The sequence below is a fragment of the Chrysemys picta genome, chromosome 15 (genome assembly GCF_011386835.1).
Source record: "Chrysemys picta bellii isolate R12L10 chromosome 15, ASM1138683v2, whole genome shotgun sequence".
Lineage (NCBI taxonomy): Eukaryota > Metazoa > Chordata > Testudines > Emydidae > Chrysemys > Chrysemys picta.
Window position 1 is genome coordinate 860,002 of NC_088805.1, and position 7,953 is coordinate 867,954.

The window sequence follows — 7,953 nt, forward strand, 5'->3', positions numbered from 1 at the left end:
CTTGGCCCATGTATTCCATTAACATTAATACCGCAATACATAACACTCATTGACTGGATACAGCCGCATGCTCAGTTACAGTCGGTGTAAGAATATTATAGAACGTTGACATATTTTTCTAATAAAATTATATGGAAATTTTCCATAAGGAATTGGCTTCAGGTTTGAATACAGTATAAAACCTCTACTAGTGGAGGCTGGGGGAGATGCTTGTTTATTCACTGAGTGGATTATTTTAGTTTGGAACCAAAGATTAAACCTGGGCAGGAAATGGTTTTCCTGTCCCATGAAAATTTTGGAGATTTTAAAAATGTCCCATCCCCAAAGCTGATATTTTCCTTTTTTCCACAAACCAAAAAGCTGGGGGAAAGTTGATTTTGATCAATCAAAATATTTTGTTCCAATAGTTCAAATTATATGAACATTAAACAAAATAATGAACTAATTAACATTTTGAAACATTAATTTTGAACTAAAAAAAGGCAACTTTTCGTTTTGAAAATGTCAAAAATGAACATTTAGACAATTTTAAGCTTCTTTTTTCTTTCAATTTTTTTTAAATGAGTAATTCATTGAAACTGGAATTTTCCCACAAGAATATTTCATTTTTGATGAATCAGTATTTTCCAGTGCAGAAAGCATTGGGCTTAAATTGCCGCAAGGGCGGTTTAGGTTGGACATTAGGAAAAGTTTACTAACTGTCCGGGTGGTTAACCACTGGAATAAATTGCCTAGGGATGTTGTGGAATCTCCATCATTGGAGATTTTTCAGAGCAGGTTAGACAAACACCTGTCAGGGTTGTTCTAGATGGTGCTTTGTCCTTCTATGAGTGCAGGGGACTGACTTATGACCTCTTGAGGTCCCTTCCAATCCTATGATTCTATGATTGATCCAATATTGCGCTCTAATATTTTTCATTGAAACTTTATTAATGCAAGATAAAAAGAACCCCCGTGAATGGGGTTGGGTAGCGGGTCAACTCTTGAATCCCGGAGGAAGTTGCATCTGAGTGTGCTTCAGTGGATTTATGTCCCCTCACCATTAATCACAATGGGCTAAACTCTATTATCCCTTGGCTCAAGTCTACCTCGCAGAGTTTAAGTGTAAGGCATTTCCATGGGGTAGAAAGTATCCTAACTACAGCTGGCCAAAATTCTTTGGCTGAAACTTTTTTTCAGAGAAAAATGCACATTCAGCTACACCAGAATGTTTGCCCAATTGTATTGGGTTCTTCGGGATGGAAAAACATCAAATAAATTCATTTCCCCACTGCTAAACCTTGCTGTTCAGTGTCCCACCTCTGCATGGAGGGGTGAAAGTAAAGCTCTAAATCAGTGTTGGTGAGAACAGGGGCTTGTTTGCATTGGGAAGCTATTCCTGAGCAAGGTAATATGTGAATTTAAGGCACTAGAGCTATTCCTGAATAGCTCCTGGTATGGACACTCTTCATTTACTGGATTAAACTAAACCGGAAAATGGCATTCTTCTATGCGGTCATGTAGGGAGTCACATTAGCTAGCTGTAGAGTCCGGTTCCTAACGCAATAGAATTGTATCATTGGTGAGAATAGGGCTAATCAGTGTATAGCAATGATGAGAAAAAAAATTGTATGATCAAAAGAGCTCTGTGAATAGCTGATTTCTTGGGTTGCTGGCTAGTCTGAAACATAAATGAAAAATTTAGTTTCTGGTTGATCCAAATTGATTTTTTTTTTCAAAAATTTCAATTTTTTTGGCTGACTGACAAGTTGAATGAAATGTTTTGTTTGATCAGTTGCTGTTTTTGCAATTGTTATTTTTTTTAATAAAATTGAAGTAAATTTTGAAACAAAAAGTCTTTTAAATGGGAAACTTAAAATATTGAGACCTTTTAGATTTTTCTGAGATTTTAGATCAAAGCAAAACAATTCATCTCATTTGACACAGATTCATAAAATATTTCAGTTAACCCAAATCTGCGTTCCTCAGAAAAAAAGTATTTTGGTCCAACTCCCCTCTCCCCCCAGTTCTAATGAACAATATATCGTGTTGCTCAGAGTAAAACTATCCCAATTCAAATTAGTCGTGAGGCTCACATTTTCAACAGTGAGGGTGGTTAATGGCTGGAATGAACTACCATGGGAAGTGATGGTTTATCCAGCTACAGCTGCTGTGAAATCAAGACCCGATGGCTCTCTGGAAGATACACTTAATAAAATGCCAGTTAATGGGCTTAATACAGAGGATAACTGTATAGAATTGTGACCTGAGTTATACAGTCAGACTAAACGATGTCATTGTCCTTTTTAGCCCTTAAATATATATTATCAATTTATAGCATTGCTGTAAGTAAACCTATAAAATCACTATTTGGCATTGACAACAAGGAGTCCTTTGGCACCTTAAAGACTAACAAATTTATTTGGGCATAAGCTATCGTGGGTTGGAATCTTCTGGGTTCTGGCCCACCATAGCTTATGCCCAAATAAATTTGTTAGTCTTTAAGGTGCCACAGGACTCCTTGTTGTCTTTGCTGAAACAGACTAACACGACTACCCCTCTGAAATATATAGCATTGGTGGGAGTAACATTACATGACCATTATTATTGATACTACTTCATTAATTCATTAGTATTGGGCTTAATCCCAACCCCATTCTTTTAGGTGCTGTACCAACATATAACAAAAAAACAACCTCTGGCCAAAGGAGCTTGTAATGTAAGCTGAAAATAAGAGACAACGGTACAGATGACAAACAGATGGGGAGCAACACAAGGTGACAACAAGATGATTGAGAATAAAGCTGAATAACAAGTTGCTAGAGCCTTGTCAGAATTTGATTTTTAAGTTTTTTATAATTTTAATTGATAATATCAATGTTTTATTTTTAAGCCTTTTTTATTTTAAATGTTTAAATCTTTACAATTGCGGGAAATTATGGGGGATCAGACAATGGGAGGTCAGACATAATTTTGTTAATGACAGCTGACACTGAGATTCAAAAAGTTAAAGCTTTATAAATGTTAAAACACAAATTGTCAACATCACATGTCAAAATATACAAAATAAATATCCTTAAATCAAACGCTAATACATTCTCAAGCTGCAGTTTTTCTCATTCTGCCTATCTGTAAATTTCAATTATTATTGATGGCAATAATTTTTTCATTGGTTTGTGGGCATATGGTGAAATCAATAATGACCAACATTTATTGAGAAAAATCTATTCCTTCCAAGCCTAAGTATATACGATAACACTGGTTAAGAATAGATGGATATAGCACTAGTATGAATACAGATGTGATCAATATAAAGACAACTGCATAGTACTTCACTCTAGAAGGAAAAATCAAATGCATAATACAATGTGGGGAATAACTGGCTAGGAGAAGTGCTGCTGAGATGGATCTGGGAGTTCAAGTGGGTCACAAGTTGAGTATGAGCCAACAATGAGCTGCAGTTGTGAAAAGGGCTGTCTGGGGTGTATTACCAGGTGTGTTGTGTGTAAGACCAAGGCAGTGATTGTATGGCTCTGCTTGGCACTGGTGAGGCCTCAGTTGAAGTTCTGTGTCTAGGTTTGGGAGCCACGCTTTAGAAAGGACGTGGGCAAATAGGAGAGAGTCCAGAGGGGAAAAACAAAAATGACAAAAAGGGTTTACAAAACCTGATCTATTAGGAAAGTTTTAAAAAAATTGGGCATGTTTTGTTTTGAGACAAGACGACCGAGGAGGGACCTGATAACAGTCTTCAACTAGGTTAAGGGCTGCTATAAAGGGGATAGAGATCAATTGTGGCAGCCCGTATGAGGCCCAGACACTAAAGAGAGCAAAAGCGTTGAATTCTCATAGTGCAAGTTACATACTGAGCATTAATTAAAGCATCACATTAAGAAATTAAACCTAGAAGCAAGTTTATTTTATTTTTAATCTCAGATAACCTTGCAGGGCACCATTTCAAATAGATTAATGGTCAAGAAACAAGGAAAGGTGTCTATATTCCAACAGCCACATAATGACAGGACCTTAGGTAACATTGTTCCTCTCAAGCAATTGTAAAACATAATTTCCACATGCTACATCAGTTCTTTGAGTTTCATTTAATTCTTGTACAACATTTGTGATACACAAATCAAGGCAGTAACACATAGAGCATACTCCTACCCTTCTTCCAATTGTTCTTCTCAATTGACTGGAATTGTCATGGTGACAAATTAGCTGGGAATGTTTTTCCAGTCTATCACCCTCTTAAGAGCATCCTTAACCTCCTTGTTCCTCAGGCTGTAGATCAAGGGGTTCAACATGGGGACCACCAGGGTATAAAACACAGCAGAGATTTTCTCCTGTTCCAGTGAGTAGCTGGAACTGGGTTATATGTGGCTTAAGCTCACAGGTCCATAGAACATGGTGACAGCTGTCAGATGAGAGGCACAGGTGGAGAAGGCTTTGAGCCTGCCCTTGGCGGAGCGGATCCTCAGGATAGAGAAGAGGATGTACAGATAAGAGATTATGACAAACAGAAGGGTGGACATGGCAATAACTCCAGAGAACGTTACAAGCAAAATCTCATTGATGTGGTTATCAGAGCAGGCAAGCTTCAGCAATGGGTTAGTGTCACAAAAGTAATGATTGATGATGTTGGGCCCACAGAACGACAACCTCAGCAAGCCACATGTGTGGGTCAGTGAGTTCACGAGCCCCCCTACATATGAGCTGGCCACTAGATGAATACAGACTCTCTTAGACATAACAGCGGTGTAGAGCAGAGGGTTACAAATGGCTACATAGCGGTCGTATGCCATCACGGCCAGCAGGAACCCTTCTGTGGTCACAAACACGACAAAAGAGAAGTGTTGGGCAATACAGGCAGAGTAAGAAATGCTTTTACTCCCCACTAAGAAATTCACCAGCATCCTTGGAGCGAAGACTGAGGAGTAGCAGAGGTCAACCACAGACAGGTTACTGAGGAAGAAGTACATGGGGGAATGGAGTCGGGGATCAACCCTGATCAACACAATCATCCCAAGATTCCCAACCAGCGTAAGAATGTAGATCGCCAGGAACGCCGCGAAGAGGGGTATCTGCAGCTCCTGACGATCCGTCAGCCCCAGGAGTATGAACTGGGTCACCATGCTGTGATTGCCCTCAGCCATTTATACAGGGGTGCATGAAACCATACCTGCTGGGATAACAAGAGTGAGCTGCATGGAAGAAGGAAATTTCATGGCATGAATTAAATCTGAATGACACCGCCGGGCTTGAATGTGGGTAGTGAATATCTTACAGGAAACCAACTGCCATGATGTCTGGGAAGAGTTGGGATGGACCTTTAGATTTACACTCACTTTTTAATAGGGCTGAGATTTTCAAGGCTGTCTAGGAGATTTAGACATCCAAGTCTCCATAAAATTGACTGGAATTAGGCATCAAGTTCCCCATAGGGAGTTTCCAGATTCATGTCCATTATCACAAATGTTCTTCAATGAAATATACCTGGCATGTGTTTGAGTTTGAGCTAGGTACTTTATATTGTCTGCTCACTGAGGGTAAATTAGAAAGCACTCATACTTTAAATCCTTCCAGATTAGGGTGACCAGACAGTAAATGTGAAAAATCGGGACGGGGGTGGGGGTAATAGGAACCTATAGAAGAAAAAGACCCAGAAATCGGAACTGTCCCCTATAAAATCGGGACATCTGGTCACCCTATTCCAGATAATCCTTTTAGATGACTACAATGTCTGTTATGTCCCAGTCACTTGGTTACTACTGCTTTGTAACACATCCCCTGGCAGTGTTGCTAATCTCAAGCATTTGGAAACCATGAATCAGGCTTCCAAACATCATGCAATTGGCTTAAAATCTTGAGATCTTTAAAAAATAATACACACGGGGTTTAGAGATGGGGCAGGGAAGGATAATTCTGTTTTGTGCAAGATTTTTATTTTTCAGAATTTGGTTTAGGAACAAACCCACAGTTTTTGAAAAGTTTCTGAAAAAGGGAACGGATCCCTGGAGTCATGGACACTGACAATTTTGGATGTTCCCAGCCCCCAGAGCAATCGGCATGTGTGTCTGCTCCAAGGCCATGGACTCTGGAAGCTCTGAGGTTGCTAGCAGGCCACTGGGCAGGTTGCAAAGGAGCTGGGCAGGTGAACTAGCAGAAACCAGGCAGGATTTGGATGCAGGCAGAGTTTCCTCAATTCCATGGTGCTGCAGTGAAATTGGCCCTTCTTCACAAAATGTCCCAATTTCACTCAGTCAGCAAATTGCAATGGAACAATGTTTCTGGGCCCTGGAGAGAGTCACGTTTTCAAGCTTTTCTTAGCAACCCTTAGGGCTAGAAACATACTTAAAAAAAATCGGAGATTCTTAACTGATCACATGACTGAAGGACCTGGGGCTTTAAGAGAAGCACCAAATATCATGAGAATTGGCAACTGTGCCTTCAATCTATGCTATCCTTGCTCTAGGAGATTTCTGGCCACTTGACTCCAGTCCCAATTTCTTATGCCTACTAGTGGTACACACTGCCAGGTCCTTCATCTCTCTAGGTCATTCGCCGTGACACAGGAATATGATACAGGTGGGAAATGGTGAAGAAATAATTTTGGCACAGAAGCGACAATGGAAAGCAATGTGCAAGGCAAGGATCTGAAGGAGGGGGAGGGAGGATGCTTGAAGAGGGAGCATAGGGGGTTGCATGAAGCCACAGGTGAGAGAATGAGATAAAAGGAGAAATTGCTGTATAGAAGAGGAGTGTGAGGAGAGTGGAGAGAGAAAGAAAGAAGAAATAAGGCTGAAGAGACATGAAGGCAAAACTATGTAACGCCTCAAAAGTGAGACTTTCTCCATTTGTTTCCTTCTTCTGGCTCCCCCTTCCCCATTTTATCAAACACAACCAGCTTGTTTTCAATCCAAGGCCCTTCACAGGCTATCAACACCGTGAGGCTCATCTGCTATTGCAGTGTCATCTACCACCTCCGCCCTTCCAATGCTACCCATTGGTTCCATTTTTCAAACAAACACGGCCATGACTGGGGCTGCCGCAGTGCAAATAATTATTGTTATTTCCCCCTTATGGTTAGAGATCAGCCACACCAGAGCCCACCGGATCCCAGTGTCCATCTTCCCCCCTCCCCCACTCACACGCATACACGACACTGGATAATGGTCAGACTGGCACTAGGGGCACGATTCTGAGATCGGCCATTAATTCCTGGCTCTGCTACAGGCTTCCTATGTGATTCTGGACAAAGCAAAGATTTCCTCTTTGCCTCAATTCCCTCTTTGTAAAATTTGGGTAATAATCCTTCCTTTCGCCCACCCTCTTCTGTCTTGTTTAATAGACTGTAAGCTCTTGAGGGGGGGAACTCTCCCTTACTGTGTGTTTCCAGAGAACCTAGTACAGTGGGGCATTGACCTCTAATTGATAACACAACAACAATAAATTACAGCCCTGACTTATCTCTATAATTGGCTGTAGCCAAAGCCCAGAATCTGAAAATCCTCAAAGGTTGCAGAAGTCGGATCTGAATCTGATTCCAGATCTGAAGTGTGTAAGTCAGATTCATCTCTATGTATAATACCGGATTCTTACCTAATATCCAACTGGACCTTTCAGGGTCTTCCATGAACCATATCCATTGCCCCTGTAATTTATCCTGAGACAGAAAAATGAACAATGTCTGTCTCAAGTTGCAAAAATGTTGCAAAAACAGCACATTTCCAAGTAAATGGAGAAAATGGAAAGTTATGTCCAGGAATCAGAACAGAAGGAAAATAGCTATCCCACCTCCACTGAAGGAAAGAAGTATTGTATCATAGCTACTGGTGGAAGAGAGAGTTCAATCACTCTTCATCCCTAAGGGATCATGTTAGGGCACCAAATACCTTTATATATTCATCTCTGTGTCATTTAGAGATCACGTCTCTGAAGTCACACCTCCAATTACAGTCTCAAGCCAGGCACAGAGGG

General features: G+C 40.6%; 1 pseudogene; it reads right to left on the minus strand.

Annotated features, from left to right (window-relative positions):
* Window positions 1-3,214: 3,214 nt before the first annotated feature.
* LOC135975828 (olfactory receptor-like protein COR8) lies at window positions 3,215-5,129 on the minus strand (annotated as a pseudogene).
* Between the last annotated feature and the right edge of the window lie 2,824 nt (window positions 5,130-7,953).